Genomic DNA, 17913 nt, shown 5'->3' with positions numbered 1-17913 from the left:
GTTTTTTGAGCTCTAGATAGCTCACAATATCCGGATGGATGTGGATTCTTAAGCCTGTCAGTGACAGGGTCCGTTGCTGAAGTGTTTGAAGCTTGGTCTCCCTGGACAGGAAGTGACGTCAGAAGTGAGCGTGCCCTTACGCGTTTCGTGAATTACATTCACTTCATCAGAGGCTATTTATTACGGTTTTCCATCATAAACACCAACTTATCCACCTGAACTCTGGGAGCTTTTCAGAGCTCAAAACTAATGCAAGGAATTTACCTTCAGCTGTACTTACAGCATCCTATACCACAATATCACTAATTTTTATCAGCTAGCTGTTTTTGCACCAGCCCTGATAAGAAAAAAACTCACTACCGGATTTACAGAAATATACTATATTTCATCTGCTCACCTATTTCTGTCCCTGATCTGGACTATTATCAAAGAGGATTTCTGTTTATCATTTTTTATTGGACATTGGAAAATAAAAGTGTTTTTATTTTAAATTTCACTTTGTGTCCTTGCAAGCATCATTTATACACATCTCATGAGTGCTGCAATTAATATCCACAATTGATCTCATAGAATGTAAACTGAGCACTAATTGGTTTGCATACATAAAGTTTATACCATACTCCAGAGAGGAGAAGCCTTTCAAGTATAAAGAAGGGGAAAAGAAATAAACAGCAACAAGGAAAGAAATCCAGCAAAAAGAATTAAAGTGTCTCTACCTAACTCCAGAGAGGAGAAGTTTGTCTGAAATACCAACATATTTGTACTCCAGGGATATCAAGATTTCCACCTGCTAAAAGTTTCTGCATACCAGCTGGAAACATCTTTACCACGGATAGGGATTACATCCCCTCCATGCTTCCAACATACCTCACATGTTTGAGGTTAAACAAGGTGAGCACATTTAAATCTCACGTTTAGTTTTTGATTGCCTAGTACTGACATACTGCACCATAATTTGTTTTTGTTTTTGTTTTTCTCCATTCTATGTGCGCTGAACTCTGAAACTCAACTCCATACCTTTTTCCTTCACATTCCATTTGATGATAGTGGAATATTCAGAAACTAGCTGCCATTGAAATATATCAGGAGGAACTATTTAGAGCAAAATAACCATTTGCAACGTACACAGCGCAGATCAAGAAACACCCAAGCAATATATATATATATATGTATATATATATATATATATATATATAAATATACATTTAAAAGAAAAAGAAAATGAAGAACATTGGAATATCAAATATTAATAACTCGCTTTGACTTTAGCGCAGTTGGTCTAATGCGGTGTCCGGTTAGCGTGCAAGCAATGTGTTTGTTTTTAGTTTTTTTTAAACACACACCTTTAAAGTCTATAGAGAGAAGAAGTTAACGCATTTGCAAAATCTGAAATCCTGAATTTTGCATGCATCAGGTTTCACTCGCATGCAATAGTGCACCACTTGTAAACTAGCCCATAGCTGAATATTGGGGAACCAGCAAGGGTTAAAAAGTGGATGGGTGCCTTGTCTGGCTAAACTTTAACTGCTGTACATGTGCAGGACATTATTTTATCATATCATTTTGCAGAACCTAGAAAATGTAGTACCAGTACTGTTCTTTAAATCACTAGAATGTGCTTGTCAAATCCACAAACATAAAACACCCAGCTTATTATGTGACAGAAATAAATTGAAATACTAATAGAATATTTCAGTATTAGAAATGCAGTCTTAAAAGTTGTTGCATGCAATACCCTTTATTTAGCTTTTCATAAACTGCAGTATGTTTTGTAACAATCCATCATTGAATTATTTTTCAAAGACATTTGTGAAGATTAATTTGTGCATGAAAAATGAAGTTAGCCTAGTTTTTTTACTGCTCTGTGAAAAAATAGTAACTGACTCATAATTTTCCACTTGAAGAAAAATCTTTAATTACACTAGAGCAGTAAAATGAGATTTTATATACATTTTAATTATGTACTAGTAGAAATGAATTGCTTTTTGCTAACAAACAATCAGACTTTTTGTGCAGTAACAAGACTTATGAACTTTGTTACTCAAATGTAAAGAACTACAGAGTGCTTAGAATATACACTTCAAAGATGATTTCCATCTCAGATAAGCAACCTTTAATCTTTTTACATAAAAAAATGAAATCTTCATTCCAAAACTATATTTTAATTGCTTTCTTTTGGTAGTTACAGGTAACCTTCAATGATGTTACATAGGAAAATTGCACTATAAAAAGATTAATTTCTTTCCACTTCATAGTGTTAAGGTCTTAATAAATTGCATTGGAGTTTTAAATATAATTAACTCAACTATAAGATAAAGCAAGAGAGCAAAATGTTATTTGGCCATGCCACAAGCAAAATAAGAGAGAAGGAAAAGAGTGAGAGAGAGAAACAGAGAGAGAGAGACCAGAAGAAAAGCAAACACAAATTGTAGAAGAAGAAAAAAAGTTCTATACTGCATTAATAATACAATTTTTTTATAGAATTAATGTATTATTAAGCCTCTCTTATCTCTCTCTTTCTTAACCTTATAGGTGCGTACACAAGCATTGAGTGATGAGAATGAAGCAAATTTGATAATAGTATTAAATTGGAAAGTTGTTTAAAATTGTATACTCTTAATGGGTTGACAGAACCGCCAAAGTTGTAAGACGCACGGAGCTGGAGCTCCTGACCTAAACTTTATAACATAGAATGTATAATAGTTATATTCCCTCTACTTTACTAGTGCCTGAGGGGCAATAACATTGGAAGAACCTGAGACATGTGGATAAAGACTCGGTGGCTAATTAAGCATTTCTGAGCTGAAGAACTGTAGTGCAGCTCCCCGCCACACGCTGACCCGCCATCTTGGAGACGGATGTGCTGCTACCCGGCATGGAAGCCCAAGACCTGTATACCAGCATTAAAGGTCTGTTGGAGGAACATGGGAGGACACTCTGTAACAGGCTTGACGCTTTTACGGCCAAAATTCAAGCAGCGCGATTATACAGCGCTACCCCTGTTGTGGAACACGGAGCGGTACTGGAACCACAAGGTATCGCGGTGCTTGCGGATCCCTGGCCGTATACTCCATCACTGATGCCGGCAGGGGCGGACCCAGGAGAGGGTCTCCGCTCCCCCTTTGCAGACTCAAGAGGCCTGTATGTACCCGGCTGGGAACACTGCCAAAGCCTCCGAATGCTACGGTCTAAGAGCCGGTGCCCTCCTGAGGTCACCCGGACAGTCTGGTCCCGTTTGAAGGATGATGGGTTTGCCCACATGCAAGTGGGGTAAGCTGCCTCTACGGGCTGGAATTGTGTATGGCTGAGCAGTGTTATTGGCACTGGGTGAGATGATACTGCTATGTGCCTCCTACCCAGAGGTTTCTTCCTTACTACAGAGTATTAATGAAGGCATATTGCCGGATTCCCATCTGAGGATTGCCTCGGGCTTCTATATATCTCCTGACACATCCCTTTGCTATTTGGAAAGCCCACTTTTCTGCACACCGCATGGTCCTTACCCTGGACCTACCATCCCACGCAAGTTAGCCCACTAGTCGGTGGGGATCTAAGATTACAGGACATTGAGATTATTATCGCTGATGCCTGGTGACTATAATAGCACAGCAAGCTGATGCTGGGGCACTGACTGAAACACATATCTTCCTATGAAGCCCTGGGACTGCTTTGGCGTTGTAGCCTCTTCCTCAGACAACAGGACAAGGAAACACTTCTTAAGCAATTACCCTTGGGATTACAGTTTCCATAACATTGCAGACCTGGCAGCTATTCCCCTCATCCTAAAACACAGAAACACAACCGCTATATGTAAATAGTTTTATCCAGCGTTAAGATAAACTGAGCATTGCCTAGTGTGCCCTGTGGTATTATCTCTTATCACACTGACTGCAAGACGTAAGGTGTCTTTACATTCATGAGAACGCATGGTCTGCTATTACCCAAGCCACATTTTTGTAACATAGACCTTGCAAGCAAAAATAGTGAGATATCATTGTAGCAGGGGTGCAAAGTCTACTAGACAAGACGATAGGTGTGCCAGTCTAGGGGTAAGGCACTCAGAGGATCACAAGGGTGAATAGACAATAACCAGCATCTGGCTTAGTGGAAATGTTTTTGATATACAAGTGTCTAGTTCTTTTAATATATCAAGGTTTATGATAATTACAATATTCCTAGATTCCTTTTAGGCTAAGTGTATAATGTATTTTTCTGTCAGTGAGGCATTGTCATAGTGGTTCTGAACCCTCAGAGTGCTTTCTTAGAAATAATTTTACACTATGCACCACTCAGCCATATAAAAGTGAACAATGTATATGTCTAAGTGTTTATATGCCATATTACATTACCTGTCTAATGTAGTGGAATTGAAATGTAGAACTGTGTGTAAAGCAAAGTGTCACTGACAGGAATGGAGCCTCTTCAAAGTTTATGCTGACCCCATCCAGGATAAGCGTATTTGTAATGATGTTTAGACAATTTTTCACTCTCACCACTAATATATATAGGTTGTATGATACTTGTTAATGAGAGCATACGCAGAAAATATAGGTTTGACTAGGTACTAGGTTCAATAAAGGGGTCATTATTACTAGTTTTCACTCGCCCCCCCCCCTCCCTCTCCTCCTCCTCCTCTCCCTTCTTCCCCCCCCACTATGTGGTTAGGGATAAAACTACTTACCCTCCACATTTAATTTGTTGGCAGAGTTTTGTAGCCTCTGCCCTACCCGTAGAGCCATCATTGTAGTTTGTCCACATATTAGTGTAATGAAGGCTCTCCGGGCCCTAACACGGAAGGGCCTACTGTGCCTCCTTGTATGTGTTTGAATGTTCATGGTCCGGTTTGATCGCATTATTGCAATATAACTGCCTACATGAAAGCACAAAACAACCGTTAGGGTAGCAGAGATTGTGGCTGGCGCTAATTGATTTAGATGTAAGTAAAACGTATTGAAAGTCTGAAACTTAAAACTACTACAGGCCCCATGATTCCTGCTTCACTGGCCCTACAGCAGATATAACAGTATAATTAGTCATGAACCCTAATGTATTGTCCACGGTTCTTGTGCTTCCCCTTTTTGGTGTATTCCTAGCAGTAGGCGAGCTATCTTCACATCAAATGTTATTAGTCCTTATCTCCTTAATAGTTGTGTACACCTTAATTTTATTTCAGTTTTCTGGACCTACCCAAGGTCCTAGCAGTTGTGTGAAGGACTATGTTTAGCATAGGCCCAAAAGTGGTCTATTTCTTTCAAAAACCCTCTGATTGATACTTTAAGTACATTGGGGTCCAAAAGTGGCCGCAGCCATCCTTGAGGTACAAAAGGGGGAAGTTTGGTGTTTGCTCTCCAACCGTTATGCATGTACTCTATTTTTCAACTTCGTTGTTAACCTGACTTTTCCATGTACAATCCGATGTAAGTTATTGCGCATCTCTGTATCAACTTCTGATTTCTGTTATATTGAGCAAACAGAATTTTGCATTTGTATTTGTTGGTCCCTCAATAAAAACTATTAAAAAAAATAAATAAAAAATAATTTATTGACAGAGTTATTTTTATAAATCATAAGCAATGAAATGTGATTGGATATAAGCATAAGAATCCACACCAAATAGGATATTTTAGGATTTACATATAAAAATATATATACAGAAGTAGTTATGATGGTTATTTATAATAAATATATGGTGTTGGCATGATAAAAAAAAAATAAAAAAAAATTGTATACTCTTTCTGAACCATAAAATAAAATGTTGTTTTTTGTTCCTTTAATAACACATTAGGGAGGGCCATGTTTAATCTTCTCTTCAACTTGTGCATGGGATAAAATATATTTTCAGACAAATAATTGATCCTGCATTTTTCAAGATATTGTCTGTATTTTATTAGGCAAATACATTAAAACCAAATGAAATGCCTTGTAGCCCCCAAACCTAGGCTGACCATATTGCCCCTTTAAAAAGGGACACATATGAAAAATACATATGTGAGGGCTGTTTAAAGAAATGTTTTGAATAATGTTCTGTTATTAGAACCCTGACATATGTATTTTTCATATGTGTCCCTTTTTAAAGAGGCAATATGGTCAGCCTACCCAAACCCCAAAACCAAACCATTGAACCTACTATTACTAACCTCAAAAAACTGCACAACAACTAACCCCTAAACCACTAAAACCCCAACCGCACTTAACTCTCTAAAAGCTGGACCCGCATCACACATAACCCCTTAACCACTGGACCCACCACAGTAACTAGACCCCTAACTGACAGATACATAACCATAACTAACTCCCTAACGTTTGGGGTGGGTTGCTTTGGGTGGGGCGGGTGGTCTGGCAGTTAGGTGTTAAGTACAGTGGCTGCAGTTAAGGGATTTGGTGAGGCAGGGGCTAAGTGCAGGAGGGTTTGGTTGTGATATGAATTCAACAAATGAAAAAAATCATAAATTTTTGTATTTGCCAAAAAACAAATGGACATCATTACTACTGAGTATATTTTACTTTCATGAAGGCCTTTAAAAATCCTTGCAAGAACACATTTGGAAAAAGCTGTGATTCCCCTTTTTCTTATATATTGTATTTTTTTTTCTGAGTTCTAGATTTTGCTGTTAAGAGGCCATTATATTAATAAAATTACATGATCTTATTAATTGCAGCATGTAATTGTATCACTAGGGTTACTGCAACACAATGGAGCAATACGTTTTTGTCACTGTTGAGTGCTAACTGAATTCAAGGTAAATCAATAGCGCTTTCATGTTTGTGCTAGTATGACAAGTTGAAATAACCCATCTGTGCTAACTCCCTTTCCCCACAGACTTCTATGGGGGGAGCTAAAAAGTCTTCTTTTTTTTTTCTATCGAGCGTTAACCCCAAGATGCGTTAGAAATACTTAAAATATTCAATTTTCTTTTTAAATTTATATATATACTGTATATGTATATGTTGTGTTCAATATATATCTATAGCTATGTGTCTATGTGAATATATATATATATATAAATATAGATTGTGTATATAGATATATATTTAAAAATAAAAAGAACATAAAAATTTAAAGTATTTCTATTAAAAAAAATCATAAAAACATATTTTAATTGTTTAAAATGATATTGCATGTTTTGACTGGGAAGGACTCAAAAGTGTGTATATATATATATATATATATATATATATATATATATATATATATATGTCTATATATGTGTTTATATGTATGTATGTGTGCACAAGTCTCATTAATTCATCTTGGGATGTTGACCACGCTAAACCTTCTCTGGTAAATCTGTTTTACTATTGACTTGTAGCATTCTAATTTTAGTGTGGTCCAGCGATATTGATATCATACTAGATATGTGCGATTTGGTTCGGTTCAATTTGGAAATTCGGAAAATTCGGCGATTCGAATCAAACCGAATTTCCAAATTAAAATTCTGCCGAATTTTCCAAATCGAACCGAATTAGTTCGAATCGATTCGTAAATTCGGGATGGCCATTGGATTACACTAGTATTGTACAGTATGTTAGGTTAACACCTAATATACAGTATAATACTAGTCTAATCCCACCTAACACTTACCGAAATGCTGAATTTCCGAACCGAATCGAACCAAATCCAGCTGAATTTCTTCGAATCCAAATGAATCTGAAATGAATCCGAAACGAATCGATTCAGAATTTTCCGAATTCGAATCGATACGAACTTCGAAAAATTCTGAATCGATCCGAACCAAACCAAATTTTTTCGCCATGCACATGTCTATATCATACCCTGTGCTAGCATTAGCACTCTTCTGTAATCTGAGCCTATTTATTTAACCCCTACAAAGGATAATAATATCAGACAACCATAGATGCAAGCAAGGATGCAAAAAACAATATGGTGCTGTACATGCTAACAGCTGTGATGGATATTTTTGATGATGATTAAAGCACACAAAAAAATAGCAAAAAATACCAAATATGTCATTATTATGTATTAATTATTGGGGAAGCCTGGTTCTTTCCCTTTTCGGCTGGGTGCCGATACAGCTGATATTTCTACTATGTGTGGAAAGGAGCTCTCATACATGGAGCGGATTGGAAGCCTGTGATAGCCTGGCCACTCCTCCCTTTGTGACGTCAGATGCCACTGTTCAGGCAAAACACGAGGGGTGCTTTTGAAATTAAATTGCTGGACGCATAAGCTAAGTGTATTTTGCCTCTATTCATTTGATTGTCTACATACAGCTACAGCCTGGGAACCTTTACTAGATACCCAGTGAAACTGACTCTACCACATATGCACGTATATATTAATGTTTGATTATTCATCTACATTTTTTTGTTAAGGTCTTGATGTCATTGTAACAGCGTTTGGGGTTAATATGATCTTGTCTTTTATACACCCCTTGTAAATGAATATTATGCAGCAATCAAAAATAGCTTGATACAATATAGCAATATAGCAAATATCAGTGTGCTATATTGCTATATTGTATCAAGCTATTTTTGATTGCCACATTTTTACTATTTGATTGTTACAATTATTTTATTTTATTGTTCTCTTGCTGATCAGCTTTTTTAAATATTTTTTTAATATTTTATGTTTAATATTGTATTAATAAATTTACACTGTATCTTTTAAATAACGTGATCTCATTACTGAGGCCAAAGGTTTCATACTTTAAACTTCTTGACTATTGTCACGGTTTATCCAATCACTAGTTTTAGCCGCAATTCTTTGCAGCGCCAAGGTCTTTTGAAATATCTGGTTCCATTTGGGACACGATTTTCAAAATATACATTTTCTGGTTCTTGTTGTGGAGATAGGGGTCTCCATTTTTTTCCCTTGGTTTATTAGTGTTTTTTCCTTAGCGCAGGGTAACATTTTTCTTTGTTTTTTGCAAATGAATATTATGCGCCATATATTAATAAGGTATATAAGCTTTTGGGGTTAATATGACCTTTCTTTATACCCCTTATATGTGAAAATCATGAGCTATGTACTTACAGGTTCTAGCAGCATACGTTATATATCAGTTTAACTCACAGACTCTCATGAACAGGAGCTAGACTTCTTTATGTAATTTTTAATAACTGACAACAGGAATTTAATAATAAAATAATGTATTACATGACAATATGGAACTTGTAACAACAACAGTTTGACAACACTGGTATCTGTTGATCGGCTGCTGTATATACTTCACTAATACCTAACACTCCTTTCCCCTAGACCTCAAAGTCTTTGAGATAACTGGGGCACTGAATATTTTTTTTCTTAGACGCTCAAGATCTAAATTTGAGCTTGTTCATTTGGACCATCATTTTGGCTAGTCATTACTTCTTGTGCACCATTAGATTAATTTTTCAAATGAAAGTGGTTCAATTTAATCTGGTACCATAGTTAACCCAATGTCAATGGAAACAGTAGCAGGCACAATTTTGTCGGACTACTCTTAGATCTGATCAACGTGCTTTTAAAATATCCTGGCATCAGCAATCTGTACTTTGTATGACACTGATCCAGTGGTCATAAGAACTTGTGCTGGTATCTATTTAGGTCCAGTAGCATAGTTCCTTACATAAACAGTACTGGCAGGTTCCAATACTCTCAATTTAGTTTTTAAACTTAATTTTCTACTGATTTTACCATACTTTACTGGAATAAAACAAACATCCATGACTTCCACAACCTGTTTATTATAGTTAACAGTTGAATATCACAATGTACTATTAGAGGTCTAGCACAATATATATATATATATATATATATATATATATATATATGTGTGTGTGTGTGTGTGTGTGTTTATATATGTATACATATATATTTATGTGTTTATATGTGTATAAATGTCTGTAAATACATTTGAACACATATAAATACATACATATGTACACATATATTAACATAAAGATGTATATGTATGCATCTCTATGTTAAAGCCCTTTTTTTCTAACACCTGAGACCTCATATCTTTGAACCTTATAACAATATATTTTTAGAATAATTTCTATTAGATGGTGTTATTATGGGCGCCATGTACAAAGGCGTCAAAATTTTTGCAAAGACCATATCAAATTAACCCGCCAGCATTCGCCCATGCGGATAGAACTTCATTACATGAATGTACTAAAAACCAAGCCGTAACATTTCGCGTCTAATCTGTCTTGAAGACAATCGGATTATTGATAACTTTGAAGCTTCGCTCGGCGCGAAAGAACAAAATTACTAAACAGTCTATGGTCTAATTGGTTTAGTTCTTAACCCACGTGACCATCTAGGCATCATAATCGTCATACAAGTGGCAACGTTAAGCTGCTGACATGTATAAGAATGTGCATTTCCCAGAAATCTTAGAATATTGTTTATTTACTTTTCGGTATTTACTTTGAGAAGATGGCTTGCTCCGGAGATTCAGTTACTTCCAAGAAGACTTGCAATCCTAACTTCTTGCATCAACAGAATGTTGTACTTGTTGATCTAGTACTCGAATACTATGATAATATTTATGGTAGTCGAGTCAAGCAAACCCCCGGTGCCCGTAAGAAGATTATTTGGGAAAAATTAGTGACGCGGTGAGTGATCAAGGACCAACGAAAAAAGATATTGAATCCTGCAAAAAAAGGTTCAATGATATCAAGCGTCAAACTAAAGCCAAAATTGCCAAAGAAAAGCACTATGCACGTGGTACTGGAGGCGGACAACCTTATGTCGCTGATTTGACTGACTTCGAAAGAAAAGTTCTACAGAGGCTTGGCACGGAGGTAATTGAGGGCATAACTGATGACTGTGATAGCGATATTTGAGGTAATTATAAATTAATGTCCAAATTAATATTTATATTGTTTAATTGTCTGCACCAAAAATGTGTCTCTTACGTTAATGTTTTTAAAAAAACATTATTAACCGTTTTTTAATGTGCTATTTACTCGTATTATCAATTTTTTTTCCTTCTCTTTCTATCTTTATTTAGGTTGATTGGAGTAGCCGTGTTACTCCAGAGATTTAGATATCAAAATAACAAGAGTATTGCATTGAGCAATGATACTTTTTTTTATTGGACTAACTATACATGTAAAAGTTGACAAGCTTTTGGAAGAGTTCCTTCCTTTATCAAGTCTGAAGCAATACTGACCAATTCAATGGAATTTACAGATTATATCTTAAAACTCAGAATAGCTAAGAAGACAGAAAGTGCAGGGAGAGGAGGAATTGTCGTAAATATCATGAGGGGGGCTTAGGTAACAGGCAGACAGTGTCCGGTGTAGGAGAACAGACAGGGGAAATATATAGCTTTACATAGAGCATATACTGACATAAAGTTATATATCAACATTGAATCAATATCTATAAAGATGTGAAATTGTATATACAGGGGGAATACAAAAGTAAAAAAAAAAGACAAAAGTGTGGACATAGGCTTACCTGTGTACCTATGTATAAGGAATGTGGAATATACAATGTAATTGACTAAATGAAAGTACATTACAAAAAATGTTGATAATGTGTTAAGAATCCAGAGTCCACACTTAGTCCAGAATTAAACAAGTTGAAGTGCATTATCATTTTCATTTCAAAGGATTTTTCTTTCCTTGGTGTTTTTGAAGTTGCCTCTGAGAATTTTGATTTTGAGGTTTTGGATGGAGTGGTCAGGTTGGGTGAAATGGTGACCAACAGGGGTGCAGTATTTTGTTTCACAGTGGTTTTTGATTGAGTGTCTGTGTAAGTTCATCCGAAGGTGCAGTTTTTGGCTTGTTTCTCCAATATAACATCCCACTTCACATGCAGTGCAATGTATCATGTATACCACATTTGTAGATATACATGAATATGCCCCTTTAATGTTATAGGATTTATTATTATGTTTGCTGTGCTGCTTTCACAAACATGTTGACACAGTTTGCAAAGAGCTTTATAACAGCACTTGGTTCCATTCTGAGTGTTCTTTTTCTCAAGGGGTAGCTTCCTATGTACCAGTTTCTGCTTTAGGTTAGGTGGTTGTCTGTATGCCAGGATTAAGGGTTTTGGAAAGATTTTTTTGAGTGTGGGATCCTCTAAGAGTAGTGGCTGTAAGTCTTTTATGATTTTTCGTATCCCTTCCACAGAAGGGTTGTATTTGACTACTAGTGGGATACGTGATATGTTTTTCTTCTCCCTGTATTGTAGTAAGTGTTCATGTGGAGTATTGAGGGCAGAGTTAATTTTTGTATTTATAATCCTTGTTTTCTAACCTTTTTCTCTGAATGATTGGAACAGTGTGATGAGGTGTTTGTCACGGTCCTTGGTATCTGAGCAATATCTTTATTTAAAAATCAGGAATGAAAATATTAGCAGTCAGCACATAGTGGTTGCACCAATAAGCAATCATAACCCAGGTCCTCCACAAAAATTGGGCATGCTCCTATGCATCCTATTTATGCTTTTTAAAGAAACATAGCAAGAGAATGAATAAAAATAGATAATACAAGTAAATAAGAAAGTTGCTTAAAATTGCATGCCATATCTGAATCATGAAAGAAAAAAACTGTGCTTAGTATCCCTTTAATCACACCAATGCTAAATACATTTATCATTTCAATTAGAGTTACAGGTATATGTAAACCAAAAATTTCGGGTTCCTCACTCATATATGCAATAGTATTATTAAAAATAAAAACATTAACATTGGTTATGTAATTTTATTACTTCTCTGTTTATCTTTTTCTTTAAAGGGACACTGAACCCAAAATTTTTCTTTCAAAAAATGTTGTTCAGTGTCCCTTTAATGTTTATCAAGGCAAGCTTATGAGCAACTTAGAACATATGTTCTATCTGTTGATTGGTGTATACATTTCAGTTTATATTTTCACTGGCTCACCCATGATTTCCATTTTAATCCATTATGGACTTGGTGCTTATTTTTTCAATGATACCAAGATAATTATTGAAATTCAATAATACAATGTAAAACCATAATGGATTTAATTTTAATATAAGATAGCAATCATGAGTTACAGTGTTTTAAATTATTTATCTATTTTAAATTTTAAAATTCTTATGGTGTTATATTGCTGCATACTTACACATCCATTGGGGGTTTTCATGTGCCTCAATAATGTACATGCCTCAATAAAGATGCATACTGGACAGATATGTAATATGTTATGTAATTTGTTAATTTAAATCTTTATTTGCTATTTCATAGGTGGTTCTATTCGATCATCGACTTCTGCATGTGTCAATACCCCATCTACCTCTATAGGACAGGAACCACGTCTGTCGACATCACATCAAATTGAAAATGTGAATATTAGACAACCACCACAACATGGACAATATATACGCTCCACAACAAATACAAGCCACAGCATATCGTCTGCTGATACCCTTACAGATGTAAGGAGCAGTACACCGGACACAGCGGTTGGAAGAAGTTCTGGTATATTGTTTTAATCCACTTATATATACACCTTTAAATATTTAAGCATAAATTAAATATTAATCTTTAATATATATATTTTATTTTTTCAGCGGATGTTGGACTTCTATTCCGAGCTATGGTGACAGATTCTGCACCCCTTTTTGATGGTAAGTTACCTTTGGAAGTAAATATAGGATGATAACAAACCTGATTTCGGTATAAACTAACCAAGGATTTTTAAATTTATTTGTAATGTATATAGTTTGATAGTCACACTGTAAGACTGTGAGATGGATAGACTAACATTAAATGCCCCTGTACTTAATATAGTGTACACTTTAGTCTGTTTCATGTTACATCCATCCAATATTATTGTATGTATTGCAATTTTATATTAACACAGTTTAAACATGCAAAATCACAATTATTTATTTAGAAGGCCTTTAATCTTCTTGTTTAAACCAAAAAACAAAGACTGACATAACTGCGTGAATACACACCTTGATGGCTGTCCTGACACAAACCAACAAACTGCATTAATACACAGCTTGTGGAATACATACATATGCACTTATCCAAAAACAAAACAAAAAGAAAAATGGCTATAAATAAAAACAATATCACTGCACTCAAGGACAATGATCAAATCTTATGATGAGATGGCTAGCTTGTCACAAACCGCAAAGGATTTACATATAACGACTATATTAGTGACATTTTACTGCCAACAGTACTGTAAAAATTTCTTATGTATAGTCACACTGTTTAACCATTAAACCCCTAACCATTACTGTAGGAACAAATTGTAATCTGATGTTACATAATGTTGGCTAGTCTTGTTTTAATTGCTTGATTTTGATATTTCTAATTATATTTTTCTGTTTTTTTATTTTAAGATATCGAAGAGGAGGATGATTCTTCTAGAGAGGTCATTCTGAATCTTGTTCCTGTTAGAGCACATAGTCCAGAGGTTATATCTCCAGACTGTGGAAGCTTAACTCCTGACCTCTCACAGATGGCACAAGATCAGGATTTTGCTATAAATGAGCCTGTAACAAACCCCTCTAATGAGGCTGACCATCAAAATCTACCTCATGATGTTGTTGCAGAGCCGGCAATTGAAGCTTTTGAACCTGCACCGGCTCAACCTATACTGCAAAAGCCGGCACCTTTGACAGATGCTGCTCTAAATGAAATGCTAAATCTTGCCAGAGGATATAGAGCAGATAGTAGACAGGTTCAGGATATTTTGTCTGCACATTTAGAAAGATTTGATAACTACAATCAGCAACGATTGGAACTGGACTGTGAAATCTTTCAGTGGCAAAGAGAAATGGACAGAGAAAGGAATCAGCAAATAACCAGGGCCTTGGCAATAGCCGAAAATAACATGCAGATGGCTCAAACTACTATGCAGTCTATGTTAGATATAATAAGAGATAGACAGCAGAACCAAGAGTCGCCAGATCCTAACCGCTAGATTTGGAGTTTTGTCGGTAACGACCCGAAAAACTAACGCCGGCTTTTTTCTGGCCGCACCATAAAAATAACTCTGGTATTGAGAGTCCACATAAAGGCTGCGTTAGGCTCCAAAAAAGGAGCGTAGAGCATTTTTAACGCAGCTTCAACTCTCAATACCAGAGTAGCTTACGCAAGCGGCCAGCCTCAAAAACGTGCTCGTGCACGATTCCCCCATAGGAAACAATGGGGCTGTTTGAGCTGAAAAAAAACCTAACACCTGCAAAAAAGCCGCGTTCAGCTCTTAACGCAGCCCCATTGTTTGCTATGGGGAAACACTTCCTACGTCTGCACCTAACACCCTAACATGTACCCCGAGTCTAAACACCCCTAACCTTACACTTATTAACCCCTAATCTGCCGCCCCCGCTATCGCTGACACCTGCATTTTATTTTTAACCCCTAATCTGCCGCTCCGTAAACCGCTGCTACTTACATTATCCCTATGTACCCCTAATCTGCTGCCCCTAACACCGCCGACCCCTATATTTATTAACCCCTAATCTGCCCCCCTCAACGTCGCCTCCACCTGCCTACACTTATTAACCCCTAATCTGCCGAGCGGACCTGAGCGCTACTATAATAAAGTTATTAACCCCTAATCCGCCTAACTAACCCTATAATAAATAGTATTAACCCCTAATCTGCCCTCCCTAACATCGCCGACACCTAAATTCAATTATTAACCCCTAATCTGCCGACTGGAGCTCACCGCTACTCTAATAAATGTATTAACCCCTAAAGCTAAGTCTAACCCTAACACTAACACCCCCCCCTAAGTTAAATATAATTTAAATCTAACGAAATTAATTAACTCTTATTAAATAATTTATTCCTATTTAAAGCTAAATACTTACCTGTAAAATAAATCCTAATATAGCTACAATATAAATTATAATGATATTATAGCTATTTTAGGATTAATATTTATTTTACAGGTAACTTTGTATTTATTTTAACCAGGTACAATAGCTATTAAATAGTTAAGAACTATTTAATAGCTAAAATAGTTAAAATAATTACAAATTTACCTGTAAAAGAAATCCTAACCTAAGTTACAATTAAACCTAACACTACACTATCAATAAATTAATTAAATAAACTACCTACAATTAACCTAACACTACACTATCAATAAATTAATTAAATAAACTACCTACAATTAACCTAACACTACACTATCAATAAATTAATTAAATACAATTGCTACAAATAAATACAATTAAATAAACTAGCTAAAGTACAAAAAATAAAAAAGAACTAAGTTACAAAAAAATAAAAAAATATTTACAAACATAAGAAAAATATTACAACAATTTTAAACTAATTACACCTACTCTAAGCCCCCTAATAAAATAACAAAGCCCCCCAAAATAAAAAAAATGCCCTACCCTATTCTAAATTACTAAAGTTCAAAGCTCTTTTACCTTACCAGCCCTGAACAGGGCCCTTTGCGGGGCATGCCCCAAGAAATACAGCTCTTTTGCCTGTAAAAAAAAACATACAATACCCAAGCCCCCCAACATTACAACCCACCACCCACATACCCCTAATCTAACCCAAACCCCCCTTAAATAAACCTAACACTAAGCCCCTGAAGTTCATCCTACCTTGTCTTCACCTCACCGGGTATCACACCGATCCGTCCAGAAGAGCTCCTCCGATGTCCTGATCCAAGCCCAAGCGGGGGGCTGAAGAGGTCCATGATCCGGCTGAAGTCTTCATCCAAGCGGGGCAGAAGAGGTCTTCCATCTGATTGAAGTCTTCATCCAAGCGGCATCCATCCGGAGCGAAGCGGCAGCATCCTGAAGACCTCCACCGCGGAACATCCACCCTGGCCGACGACTGAACGACGAATGACGGTTCCTTTAAATGACGTCATCCAAGATGGCGTCCCTCGAATTCCGATTGGCTGATAGGATTCTATCAGCCAATCGGAATTAAGGTAGGAATATTCTGATTGGCTGATGGAAATAAAAAAATGCCCTACCCTATTCTAAATTACTAAAGTTCAAAGCTCTTTTACCTTACCAGCCCTGAACAGGGCCCTTTGCGGGGCATGCCCCAAGAAATACAGCTCTTTTGCCTGTAAAAAAAAACATACAATACCCAAGCCCCCCAACATTACAACCCACCACCCACATACCCCTAATCTAACCCAAACCCCCCTTAAATAAACCTAACACTAAGCCCCTGAAGATCATCCTACCTTGTCTTCACCTCACCGGGTATCACACCGATCCGTCCAGAAGAGCTCCTCCGATGTCCTGATCCAAGCCCAAGCGGGGGGCTGAAGAGGTCCAGATCCGGCTGAAGTCTTCATCCAAGCGGGGCAGAAGAGGTCTTCCATCCGATTGAAGTTCCGATCAGCCAATAGAATGGCTAAATACTTACCTGTAAAATAAATAAATACGCCGGTATTTGGAGTCACTCAAAATAGGGTCTAACGCTCACTTTTCAGCCGCGACTTTTCCATACCGCAGATCCCCTTACGTAAATTGCGTATCCTATCTTTTCAATGGGATCTTTCTAACTCTGGTATTTAGAGTCGTTTCTGAAGTGAGCGTTAGACAAAACTCCATCCGCAGGAAAAAAGTCAGTAGTTAAGAGCTTTCTGGGCTAACGCCGGTTCATAAAGCTCTTAACTACTGTACTCTAAAGTACACTAACACCCATAAACTACCTATGTACCCCTATGTAAACCTCGGTTTAGGGGTACATAGGTAGTTTATGGGTGTTAGTGTACTTTAGAGTACAGTAGTTAAGAGCTTTATGAACCGGCGTTAGCCCAGAAAGCTCTTAACTACTGACTTTTTTCCTGCGGCTGGAGTTTTGTCGTTAGATGTCTAACGCTCACTTCAGAAACGACTCTAAATACCGGAGTTAGAAAGATCCCATTGAAAAGATAGGATACGCAATTTACGTAAGGGGATCTGCGGTATGGAAAAGTTGCGGCTGAAAAGTGAGCGTTAGACCCTATTTTGAGTGACTCCAAATACCGGCG

This window comes from Bombina bombina, chromosome 4 (genome assembly GCF_027579735.1).
Source record: "Bombina bombina isolate aBomBom1 chromosome 4, aBomBom1.pri, whole genome shotgun sequence".
Taxonomy (NCBI): Eukaryota; Metazoa; Chordata; class Amphibia; order Anura; family Bombinatoridae; genus Bombina; species Bombina bombina.
This window is presented reverse-complemented; position numbering follows the sequence as displayed.